The sequence below is a fragment of the Cyprinus carpio genome, chromosome B9 (genome assembly GCF_018340385.1).
Source record: "Cyprinus carpio isolate SPL01 chromosome B9, ASM1834038v1, whole genome shotgun sequence".
Classification (NCBI taxonomy): Eukaryota; Metazoa; Chordata; class Actinopteri; order Cypriniformes; family Cyprinidae; genus Cyprinus; species Cyprinus carpio.
Window position 1 is genome coordinate 26530592 of NC_056605.1, and position 13305 is coordinate 26543896.

Sequence of the window (13305 nt, forward strand, 5' to 3'; positions counted from 1 at the left end):
TGGCTTAAAACTGAGGCGAATGAATAAAGGGCTAAATTTCAGATTATTACTTAAGATGATATATAAAATAATGTATTTGCGATTATATATATTTAGGCATTATTCAATGACTTTGAGGGATCGACTTCGTAAAATATCGTAATCGAAAGGCTAGTTCTAGTTCGTTTGGCGCACTTAGCATAATTATCTTGTATTCTATCTTTGGTGTGTTTGAAAAAACAGGTTAAAAAAAACAGGCTACTTATGCTGTAGCCTATTAAAAAAAAAAAAAAAAAACATTTTATCCGGTATTAAAAGAACAGAAGTAGGTCGCGTTCTTTAACGCTTCCTGTAAGCTTCCGCTCTTGACACAACACAATACGAGGTCACGCCAATTATATTTATTAATTATTTGACCTTTAACGCCCTCTGCTTAAACCAACAGACATTTCCTCAGACTGGGACAGTGGATCCAAACCAAATCTCTCTCTGCTTGAATGGCTCTACCGACTGAATAAATCCCTGTCTCTTATTTCATTGAGTTGCTGTAATTACTTATGCAAAAATGCAGATTTGTATTAATTAGTTTGTCCGCTGATTAGTTCTGTGGTATTTTGGCGCAATAAATCATGCAGAGGCACTCGTTTTGGCTGGTGACCCATCTGTGCAGCTCTGTGTTTCAGTGTTTCTGTACGTAGTTCAAGATTCAGTGTTTCTGTGCTGTAGTTCAAGATTCAGTGTGTCTGTGCTGTAGTTCAAGATTCAGTGTTTCTGTGCTGTAGTTCAAGATTCAGTGTTTCTGTGCTGTAGTTCAAGATTCAGTGCGTCTGTGCTGTAGTTCAAGATTCAGTGCGTCTGTACTGTAGTTCAAGATTCAGTGCGTCTGTGCTGTAGTTCAAGATTCAGTGTTTCTGTGCTGTAGTTCAAGATTCAGTGCGTCTGTGCTGTAGTTCAAGATTCAGTGTTTCTGTACTGTAGTTCAAGATTCAGTGTTTCTGTACTGTAGTTCAAGATTCAGTGTTTCTGTACTGTAGTTCAAGATTCAGTGTTTCTGTACTGTAGTTCAAGATTCAGTGCGTCTGTACTGTAGTTCAAGATTCAGTGCGTCTGTGCTGTAGTTCAAGATTCAGTGTTTCTGTGCTGTAGTTCAAGATTCAGTGTGTCTGTACTGTAGTTCAAGATTCAGTGTTTCTGTGCTGTAGTTCAAGATTCAGTGTGTCTGTACTGTAGTTCAAGATTCAGTGTTTCTGTACTGTAGTTCAAGGGCTCGTTTGGGTTGCAGGTAAGTCCACCTGCTGCATATGGGGCCAGTGCGGCCTCTTGAGGCAGTCTGCTGCTCGCTTCAACAGCATTTCAGTTCACACATATTTAACAAGAGAATAAATGGCTAACAGGGGTAAAATAATTTCCTTTAACAAGTCGTTAATGTTATATAGCCTAATAAAAACATCAGTAGGCCTAGCCCTATCATGTAGCTCATGTTAACATATAAATGTAGGCTATTCATCTTTAAATAATGATCTGTGCATTCTATTGAAATAAAGTTTATTAATGTTGTATTAAAGTTATCGTGTATAATATATAAAACATTTGTATTCAGGTTTAACAAAAAACATTCTATGTATTTAGCAGTCATTTATGGAATTAATTCCAAGTGCATTCAATTAGCCTACATAAAAATAAATAAACAGCTAATTTGGCTTTCACCTTATTATATTTAAATGTACTGTAAATATATTATATTATTTAAAATGCTTATAAGTCAACGCATTTTACGTTTAATATGCTGGTATATTTACTTAGGGACCCTGTGTGTGAGATCGGAAGAGTCAAGCAACGAGTCTGAAGAGTCTAAATATGGTCACGAGCGCCATCTTCTGATTAAATGGAGAAACTACACTGAGAGAAAAAAGGTAAGTAACGCTGAAGTAAATGTGAAAAATTTAAATAGACTGAAATAGTGTTTTCTTGTCAAACGTAATCTAATGATTTTATTTATTTTTATTTTATTATAAAATCATTTCCTACAGTGTATTCTCTTTTTAAAAATGTCTGAACATTAAATTAGAATAGAATACTTGATACAATAATTCATGAAATATATATATAAATATATATATATATATATATATATATATATATATATATATATATATATATATATATATATATATATATATATATATAAGTACTGTTAAAAGGTTTAGGCACTTGTGTAAAAATGCTGTAAAATGAAGATGCTGTCAAAAAGAATGTCATAAATATATTTTCTTTATCACTTAACTTCTATTACTTCTGTCTGGAGCACTGGCTCCTTGTGCAAACAAAAATCTCACTGGATTATTACAATTAATGGCAAAATGAATGTTTGGAAATGTAAAGTGATATTAGACTCGAAATAACTGACTTAAACCCATTTGTCCTGAAAACACAGTTCAAGCTTTAACTCATGCAACAGCTGTTAAAATGCTGATATTGAAATTAGTTGATTGTAATTTAAAAGAGCTTTAGAGGTGTTTGTAACATAAGAGTCCACTGCTAAAACAAACAAACATTTGCAAAATTTGGCTATTAACTGAAAACCTTACTAAAGTAATTCAAATATAGGTCTGGTCCATGTGTGACAACTAGCCCTGGCCTCCCCTACCTCAATAATCATGAACACCCATTTTACTGTTAAATACCTACTGTGTTTTTACCTCACAAGCAAAAATGTATTATTATAATTATTTGGGCAGTCCAAAAATTCTAGAAAACTCATGCAGTTCTGCAGTTTTATAGCATATGTTGCCTTTTCCATGAGTAGTGTTTTACCTGATATTTAAGATGAAATCTATCCAGCACTGTAAATATAAAGTATATTATGTTTTTCTTTTTTAAGGGGGCAGATAACATATTCTGCTCATATATCATATTTGGAAACATTTAGGATTCATAATATCAAAGGGATAACCATTGTTGTGCACCTCTGAGATATATTGCTTCAGAAATCCTGACAGTGTTCTATAAATCAAGTTGTAACCATCCACTGGGTAATAACATGAACACAATACCTCTTCCCATCTGTTTTATGGCAAAAGAACAGTAATTAAGATTCCACTGAGAAATGTTGGCAATACAATTGAGTTGAATAAGCTATTACTTTAATTTTGCTGAAACAAACAGGCATCACATACGAAAAATTTTATTTTATTGTTAATCATTTTTATCTTTTGAATTATTCTGGAGCACTTAACATAAACTGAAATAACTACATTACAGATGTTTTAATATTTGTCTTCCCTTCTGGAAACATAGCATAGTGTGTTATTCTGTTGACGAATAGCTCTTATAACAGCTTGAGGGGTGTTGTAAATAAGCTGCCTCCTTTTCAGCAGTAGATTTTTTACACTGACCATCATGCAGGGTAGTGAAGAAGATAAATTATGGTTTTGGAGTCTCATGGTTATATGTCTATCACAGGTGCCTCATCACAGATGGAGTGGTTGGTTAACCACTTCCCAGCCTTGCTCAGTGATGAAACTTCCTTTTTAGCTTATCAGTAGATTCACAGACATCTGTTTTTGGCTGTATGACATTAAAGGTTTCATGCACTTTCTCATAAACATATCTTTACTTTATTTATCCTTAAAGCTATCTTGTTAAAAAAAATCAATAACCAAACAGCCGGACTTAAAAAAATAATCTGAAAATTAATGTTGTATACTTACATTCATAACTTGAAAGAATCAGTATTCATGGACGTATTTACTAGGAGAGTCTAATATTAATCTTGCAGAGTGCTCAGGTGACACTTTCAACACACACACACACACACACATATATATATATACATTTATATGAAAGTGTCAAACTTGTAACGTCTATCTATCTATCACACACACACACACACACACACACACACACACACATATTTGTGTGTGTGTGTGTGTGTGCGTGTGTGATAGATAGATAGATAGATAGATAGATAGATAGATAGATAGATAGATAGATAGATAGATAGATAGATAGATAGATAGATAGATAGATAGATAGATAGATAGATAGATAAATAGATAGATAGATAGATAGATACAGCAGACGTACATCCTATTATATGAGTGTGAAAGTGACTACAAAGAAAGCATATTATATGCAGGTAAAGCAGATAATGCAAATAATGTTCCATTGTCATTCAGCATAACATACAATAATGAAACAACATACTTATTCGGACCTGTACTTATTAAAATATATAAAAGAAAAAGAGATAATACAAATTTTATTACATTTTAAAATATATTAAAAACATTTTGCAGACGAATGAGTAAAACTTCTGTAAATCATGGTATAAATGTATGATAGTCATTATTTTTGCTCAGAAAAAAGAAAATGAAACAAAACAGTGTAGCTATACATTCACAAAGAAGACACTTTATCTATCTGTCTGTCTGCATATCTGTAGTGTAGTCTAAATAATAGTGTAAATACTAGTCTAAATAATGTAAATAAAACAAATATTATTAGAGTATTTTTTACCAGAAAATACTGTTTCAGTCTTTCTACTTCACATTCTTTCAGTTTCACGTTCAATTGAATGTATTTTGTTTTTGTGAGTGAAAAGTGTTTGTACGTCTTTTTTTTTTCTTTCAGTGTAATACTCAGACTTCACATTGCAAATGTCAAATGTGACAGCTCAGTTTGAGGTAGGAATGGTGCACTGCATATCATCTTCCAGCAGGTTTCAGGCCAGGCATATTTTTGGGCTCCGTCTCGCCCATGTTGTTACTTTTCACTCTTTTTTTCCGGAAGCGGAAGCATGGTACTTGAAGTTTTGGAATAGTTTTGGCAGATGATTCAGTGTACTAGATACTTTCTAACTATCAGCGTGCGATCATCATCACGTCCCGGTGAGATGGTAAGATGTATTTTTCTGCTATTTTAGGGCTGGAACAGTTTCTTTCTCTAGTGTTTGTTTTTAATCTTGCGCGCTCTCCTGTATTTGCTGCTGGATTGAAGTTGTTTTACGCGCAGATGCTCACTGAAAGACAGACATTTAAGTGCTCTTGCTAGTTTAACGCGTAATATGGCGTTTCAGCACGCTCGCGTTCATTTCTAAAGTTTATTTACAGAGTCTGATGGAGTTGGTTTGCATGCGCGTGTGAACGAAACGGTATATTTGTATTCATATTTTGTAAAGCAAAGTGAAGGGAACTTTTAGGTTCGGGGGAACAGTTTTGCAACTAATCGGATGACGTAACTATATATATATATATATATATATATATAGATATATATATATATATATATATATATATATATATATATATATATAATTATTATTATTATTATAATTATTATTATTTGCTCTTTCTTTTCTTGAATGATCATGGATATGTTAGTGGGTCATGTCCGTGTCACCTGCTGTGAAAGCGACCAGCTGTAGAGTTTATAGCCTCATCAGATACTGTTGATTTGCTTGAGCTTTTGTGATGTTCATAGGAATGATAATGACATGCCATTCAAAGACGATGATATATTTCTTATTGCATTCTTGATCCATTGCTAATCAGGCTAGATGACTAGAAGAAAATATGAACTCATTTAGGGCCACCCAAAGCTCTCACCTGAAGTGTTATAGGCTTTATGCTTGTGTTACGCTGTGTTGACCTTCCCAGATGATCTTTTTTTTTTTTTTTTTTTTTGGAAAATGTACTTCATTTGATGCTTTGTGCTGTTAAAAGAAGCTTAGTTTTTTTTTGATTAGTGAATCTCAAACTTTTTCTGAAGGTGGACCAACTGAACAGTAAAAAAAAAAAAAAAATAGATTTTTCATCACTTAACTTCTGTTAACTAAATTAAATCAACATTTGGTGTCACAAACCTTTACGTTTAAAGCAGATTTTTCCCTATAGGTGTACTTGCGCATAGTTTTTCAGGTAGGTAGGTTTCTTAAAGCATCTTTGAGATGTTGCCACAGTTCTTCTGGACTGAATCTGTCTCAGTTTGTTCTGTTACTTCATGTCATTCCAGACAGACTGATGATGATCAGATCAGATCTCTGTCTGGAGCACTGGCTCCTTGTGCAAACAAAAATCTCACTGGATTATTACAATTAATGGCAAAATGAAACTTCTATCTATCTATCTATCTATCTATCTATCTATCTATCTATCTATCTATCTATCTATCTATCTATCTATCTATCTATCAAACACATACACACAAACTTGCAGACCACTTAACATCTAGAACAGTTTATCTTACATAATGTATAAATAAGTTTGCAAACTACATTATTGAATCAAAATAGCCTTACTTTTATGAATGCGTAATGTTGCTGGAAGTTGGATCCACCATTTTCGTACACTGACTGACATATAACTGTCAGTTATGTTAATTAAGTGAGACAACTAAAGCACTTGATCATTAATTATTTTTGATCAGTTATTTATTGTTATGAGTTAATCACTTGATTCATTAAATGTTGGTGCTCCCTATCAGTTACCTTTAATTATTTTATGTAAATTGCTTTTCAAAAGTTTGCGGTCAGTACATTTATTTTGCAGTGATGCATGAAATTAACCAAAAGTGACAGTAAAAATGTTTAGAATGTTACACAAATTTTTTATTTCAAATAAATGCTGCTTTTTTTGAGCTTTCTCTTCATCAAAGCATCCTGAAAAAAAAAAGTTATTATGGTTTTCACAAAAATATAACACAGCACAACGCTGATAATAATAAGAAATGTTAGCAGAAGCTCAGGATATTAGAACGATTTCTGAATGAACACTGAAGACTGGAGTAATGATGCTGAAAATTCAGCTTTGTCATCACAGGAATAAATTACATTTTAAAATATATTAAAATAGAAAACATTTATTTTAAATTGTATTAATATTTGACAATATTAAAATTTTAACTGTATTTTTTTGGACAAATAAACACAGCCTTGGTGGACAAAGACTTATTTCAAAAACGTACAATTTTACTGACCCCAAAACCTTGAATGGTTCAGCTTTATTTTTATTTATTTATTTACTTATTTATTCATTTACTTTAGTTTTAAATTTGAAACTGCACCATGTATAAAGTTATTTGTTGCGTCCCAGTGTGCCTACTTGTATTACGCCCTTAAAGTATGTACTCTTTTGGTGAAAAAAAAGTAAACATTTGAGTGTGTAGTAAAAGAGTAGGCACGCTTTGGGACATTCTATCACGTCATACAATTGCGTCTTTAACAGACCGCTCTGACGCATAGTTACACGCACCCTGTCACCGTAAACTGGCCTGTCAATCATCTTGTCACAGTTAACATCCTTCACATTTCATTTCGTTTAACTTCCTACCGTATTGGAGAGAAATGAAGTAGCACGTTGATCTGCCAGTCGCGAGTCTTTATGAAGAGAACTCTGTTCATATTTTTTGCATAATGATGCATTTAAAAGTTAATGAGCAAACGGATGTTTATAAAAGTTCACATTGTTGTTCTAGATGCAATATCCTAACACAGATAATATAAAATAAAAAATATAAGAAGATATTTTGAAGATTGCTGGTAATCAATCAATTGGTGGTTACCATTGACTTTCATAGTATTTTTTTTTTTCCTAGTATGGAAGTCAATGGCAACCACCAACTGTTTGATTACCAGCAATCTTCAAAATATCTTATTTTACATTCACCATAAGAAAGCAACTAATACAGGTTTGGAACGAACAACATGAGGGTGAGTAAATGATGAATTTTCATTTTTGGGTGAACTATCCCTTTAACTGTCAGTCATGCACATCTACCATGTTTGTAGTTTTTAAAAGTTTTTTTAATTCGTATTTGTAGTTCTGAACCAAATCATTTGTCATAGCGCAATGGTTTGTGGGTAGTATTAGCCATCAGAGTGTGCACGGATCCACACTTCAAAAATCTACCTAAAGTAGTAGACCATCCAGGGACTTCTGGTATACTCTTTACAACATACTATGCTTTTGGACTAGGGCTGGACAATATATCGAACGATATGATCATGCGCATCTCGTCAGTTAAGCCGGTTCCATGATTAGCGGTAAATCCCCATCACCTGCTTTCAAATGGAGCTGCAGATAATACACAGAGCCGTAGTTTACTGAGAAGCTACGCTATATCGAGTTCATTATCAAAGGCGATTCATCTTCAATAATGAACTCGATATAGCGTAGCTTCTCAGTGAACTACGGCTCTGTGTATGAACTGCAGCTCCATTTGAAAGCAGGTGATGGGGATTTACCGCTAATCATGGAACCGGCTTTACTGACGAGATGCGCATGATCATATCGTTCGATATATTGTCCAGCCCTATTTGGGACACACTTATTTTATTCTCACATACTATTTAGGATGGATAGGAACACAGGGATTGTCTCTCAAAAGAAAGAGTCAAATCTGAATCACTGAAACGAGTCGTTTTTAAAACGAATCCCAAGCCATTTCATGTTGACATCAACATGAAACATTAGCATATTTGTTGGTCATTTCTCATTGGTCTGAATGAAAATGCAAATTCATTCTTTACCACTAGGTGCCACTGAAGCGGTAAAAATAGTGGTTTCCCTAGTAACGCTGTAAACAAAGCAGCACTGCGCTCACAAACACTGCTTTATCATGCATTACAGACATGATGAAATGAAAATGAGACCAATCGGACCAATCACCATAGATTAGCGTCACGCAAAGGAGGGGTTTGGAAAAATGAATCGTCGAGCGAATCGTTTGGGAGTCGTTGAGCAAGTAAAAATAAATGCATATTAAAAGACAATGAAAGTGTTTTTTGACCTTCTATGCATGTCAACCTGTTGTTGAGGACTCCCAAAACCAAAATGTTAACTTTTTATTACCCATAATAGGGGCACTTTAAGATACTCATTCAAGGACCACTAGTGCTTCACTGACAGCAGTTTGAATTTTTTTTTTTTGATCTGACGCTTTAGTGCTCTTAACCATTGTCAGGATTTCCTAGTTAAATTTAGTGGCTCTCAAGTCTCCTTTAAAGTTCATTGCACTCTCTCATGTTCGTGACTTTTCCACAGTTTTATGTGAATATTAAAAGTAGGGCAGCTCTGTTCTATGCAAACATAAAAGCAGGAGTGCTGTCTTCTGGGTGTCTTCAGATAACATTGGTCAGGTGTAAACACAGCTGACATATGTGTGTGTGTGTGTGTGTGTGTGTAAAAGAGTGTGTTTGAGCAAACAAGAGATACTGATGTGTATTTGCAGAGATAACACGGGTGAATCCGTGTTGTCGCATGATTTACTGCATTCCTGCCACAGGGAGAGACCATGTAAACACATTCTTAAAGGAAAAGTTCATCCAAAAAGAAAAAAAACATTTACTCACCTCTGTAGATTTACAACTATAGGGATAGACTGAAATTTAAGCCGTCATTCACTGGAAGAGCCCTGAAATATCATTTGTGGTTGTGTTATTCAAACTCACTGCATTGCAATCAGTAAAATTTCCATTTGAGTGAGCTATCTCTTTAACAAGAGAAATCAGTATTAGTGGTTGGAAAAGTAAGCCGAGTTTTTGTGTTAACAGGTCTCGAGTTGCTTTTTGAGGAAAATGTGTCACGCTAACTAAACAAAAGGTGCGGCTCTGTTTCTTTAGCAAAGTACTGTTATTTACAATGGGAAGTTAGATTATATTAAAGTGAACCATTTCCATCGATGCTTTTAAAACAGTCACTGCAACTATATTTTGCATTTCCTTCCCAGGTCTAGATGGCATCTAGATTAGTTTGGCTTAATGCCTGCTGTTTCAGATCCAAGGAACAATTTTCTAAACCATCAGCTGTAATTTTCCCATATTAGACATGCAAAACTGTTGTTACGCGCCAACTACTGATGCTGCATTACTGTTATATGATGGAGAAGGAAGTCTGTAACACAGAACGAAGAAGGTTAGAAAGTTTTCTGGTGCATTTTAGCAGCCGTCTGTCACTTAAGAGAGCTATCTTACAAAATAGCGAGTCCTAAATGGCTTATGTTTCAGCCATGTGCATAAAAACAAACCAGAAAAGGTCGTATATGGCTAATTATGAATGCTATCGGGGGCTTTGTCCGCAGGAAATGAATTCAGCTAGGGGCCTGAAACAGACCCGGCCTATTGAAACCTCAAGAGAAAGGCTTCAAAGAGACATGAGGGAAATGACACTGTTGTGTTGTACAGTTTGCATCACTCACTCAGTAGTTGTAAGTAAGATGAGGGTTTGGCAAATAATTCATAAACCCAAATGGTATGACTACAACACACAATTCTTTTCTTTTTGGATGTATTGAAATTGAATTTTTGACAAGGTTTTTAGATTTTAGAAATTTTAGAAGTTTTAGTCAAATGTAGAAGGAGTGATATTCTCATTCTAGAAAGCTAAAAAATGGATACATCCATGAGTGTTAATGTTTTTGGTTAATTTTGCTATTAATATTTGAATGCTGCATATAGGCTACCATACAGAATTGTGAGGGCAAAACAAATTGTATGTTTATTCAGCAAGGATGCATTAAATTGTTAATACATTTATGATGTTCTAAAGAGATGATATTTCTTTAAACTTTCTATTCATTAAAGACCCTGAAAAAAAAGTATCATGGTTTCAAAAAATAATATTAGTCTGTGCAACTGTTTCCAGTATTGTAGGGATGCATGATAAATATCGGCATGATATTTAATGCACATCTCATCAGTAAAGCCGAATCTCAATGGCAAATCTCTACACGTGCGTGCTTTCACATGGAGCAGCATTTACTACACAGAGCCATAGTTCACTGACAAGCTGCGCAAAACATGCACAAAATACGACTGTGATTTTGCACAGCTTGTCAGTGAACAATGGCTCTGTGTAGTAAATGCTGCTCCATGTGAAAGCACCCACGTGTAGAGATTTGCCACTGATTACAGAACTGGCTTTACTGATGAGATGTGCATTAAATATCATGCCGATATTTATTGTGCATCCCTACAATATTAATAATAAGGTAAAACTTTAAAATTAGGTTACGTTAGTTAATGTTTTAACTAACCTGAAGAAACAATGAACAGTTAATTTATTAGAGTATTTACTAATCTTTGTTGATCTTAGTTAATGAAAATACAGTCCTTCATTGTTAGGTCATGTTAATTCACAGTGCACTACTAACTAATGTTAAGCACGACTTTTGATTTTAATAATGTATTGGTAGATGTTGAAATTAACATTAAGATGAATAAATGCTGTAGAAGTATTATTCATTCTTAGTTCACGTTAACTAAAGTAGTTAACTAATATTAACTTATGAACCTTATTGTAAAGTTTTACCAATAATAATGACCAAAAATGTTTCTTAAGCACTAAATCAGCATATTAGAATGATTTCTGAAGGATCATGTGACACTGAAAATTTAGGTGTCCATCAAAGGAAAAAAAAAACATTTTAAAATATATTAATATAGAAAACTATTATTTTAAATTGTACTAATATTTCACAATACCACTGATTTTACAGTTTTTTTAAATAAATGCAGACATAGTGAGTATAAGAGACTTCTTTTATCAGCATAAAAAAGGTAACACTTTACTTAAAGCCTTTGTGTATAATGCATTATAAAGGTTATTAAAGGGTATAATGTATTATAAGTATTCATAATGTGCGTTTTATAATACATAACATCTTGTCATAAATAATTATAACCAAATTAAAAATGTGTAGTGTAACAATGAATTGACAAGTGTTATAATGTATTAACCGTGGTTACAATTATTTATGAGACTTTTATAATGCATTATACATAAAGGCTTTAAGTAAAGTGTTACCAAAACACTCTTACCTACCCCAAAGTTTTATGCGTTGGTTTATCTGCCAAATGTTAATCATATCAGCTTTTAGTGGTGTATACTGTATGTCATCAGAGCTAGCCTAAGACACATCACTCACAGTTTTCTACATTTTTTTAGATGACAGTGATCCTGACGGGTGAGACATTTCAGGAAAGTGAGAACTAGTTTACATGGTCTCAAAAGTTTTTAGCCCTTAGGGTACTGCTTGCTAAAGCAAAACAGAGCATGTTATACCTCCTTTACTGTGGGAAAATCAGAGTAAAGCTTATTGCTTTTAAATGGGATTACATTAAAGTGATAGTTTGCCCGAAAATGAAAATTCTCTCACTATTTACTCAACCTCTTGTCATTCCAATCCTGTATGATTTAACTTATTTGAAATGTATACAAGAAATGTTTGGAACACATTTTGACAGTCAATGGGGCTCAGTTTTGTGTGGACACAACTGATGGCAGAATTTCATTCATGTGTAAACATTCCCATTAAGAAACATCAAATAGTTATGTTTATTAATAATAAAAATGCCAAGGAATATATTTTATTAGCCTAACTGTAGATTGTTTATTGTCACCAAACTAATTAAAATAGAACAGCATTCGCAAGTGTTTATCTACAGTTTCCAGTGACGTTAAAAATGACTCCTCTAAACAGAATTTAAAGTTTTATAATGACATTTAAGCTTTGACATTTGTTTTTTTGTTGTTTGTTTTTTTTCTCCCTCTCTAAGCTTGAAATTCATGTGAAAGAGCTGTCATTAAATATTCACTACGTGTACTTCAGGCAGTGCTCTAGGCGGTTCCGCGTTGAGTATCTAAGAGTAGCTGGAATGATAAGCAATGCGCTCATAAATCCATCAGGACCATGTGTTGAGATGTTTACATGGCTGTTCTGAAGAAGCGTGGTAGTCTGATGGATCACGCATTGGTTTATCTCATCAACTCCCTCTTATTGCTTTCCATATTTCTTTCATAATCAGATCCTTAGCCGAGGCCTAGTTCCTGGGATTCCAGCCAGCCCTCCTCTGGGTCCCATGTCAGTGCTATTCATCACAAGTGTGTGTGTGTGTGTGTGTGTGCGTGTGTGTGCGTGCGTTTGTGATGTTATGAAAAAATAAAACATTAATATTACTCACTTAAGCTTTACTCTGTAAGGTGCTGTGAGTCAGAGATTTCTGCTGAAAGGTATGAAATCGGAGCCTCACCTGTTTCTGACTGAATCCCGGTGTCTGTTGTGCTAGCATGCCAACAATAACACCCTGGGCGCTCCATATGTTTGTTTCACACTGCGCAAATTGAAACCCTGGGAACCGCTGACCTTGTTCAGGCTAATGATTAAACGGTTTTATCGTAATGCTGGTACATGGTGTGTCTCTGTTGCTGGAACAGGCAGCCGATGAGGAGGCCCAGGCTTGTATAATCAGTTTTTTTGTATGTCGCTTTTCTATTGTGCCTCTTTTGGATGATTGTAGTGCAACAGATCTGATACAGCCCTTAAATAAGG

General features: G+C 34.2%; 1 protein-coding gene across 2 annotated transcripts in view; it reads left to right on the forward strand.

Moving 5' to 3' along the window:
- Window positions 1-4724: 4724 nt before the first annotated feature.
- LOC109097552 (protein ITPRID2-like) overlaps window positions 4725-13305 on the forward strand; it is a 50903-nt gene continuing 42322 nt past the window's right edge. Inside the window, exon 1 of one of the 2 annotated variants that reach the window (XM_042731754.1) lies at window positions 4725-4876. The gene's annotated coding sequence lies outside the window, so the exon portion shown is untranslated. The remainder of the gene's footprint in view (window positions 4877-13305) is intronic. The other variant, XM_042731752.1, reaches the window with a different exon arrangement.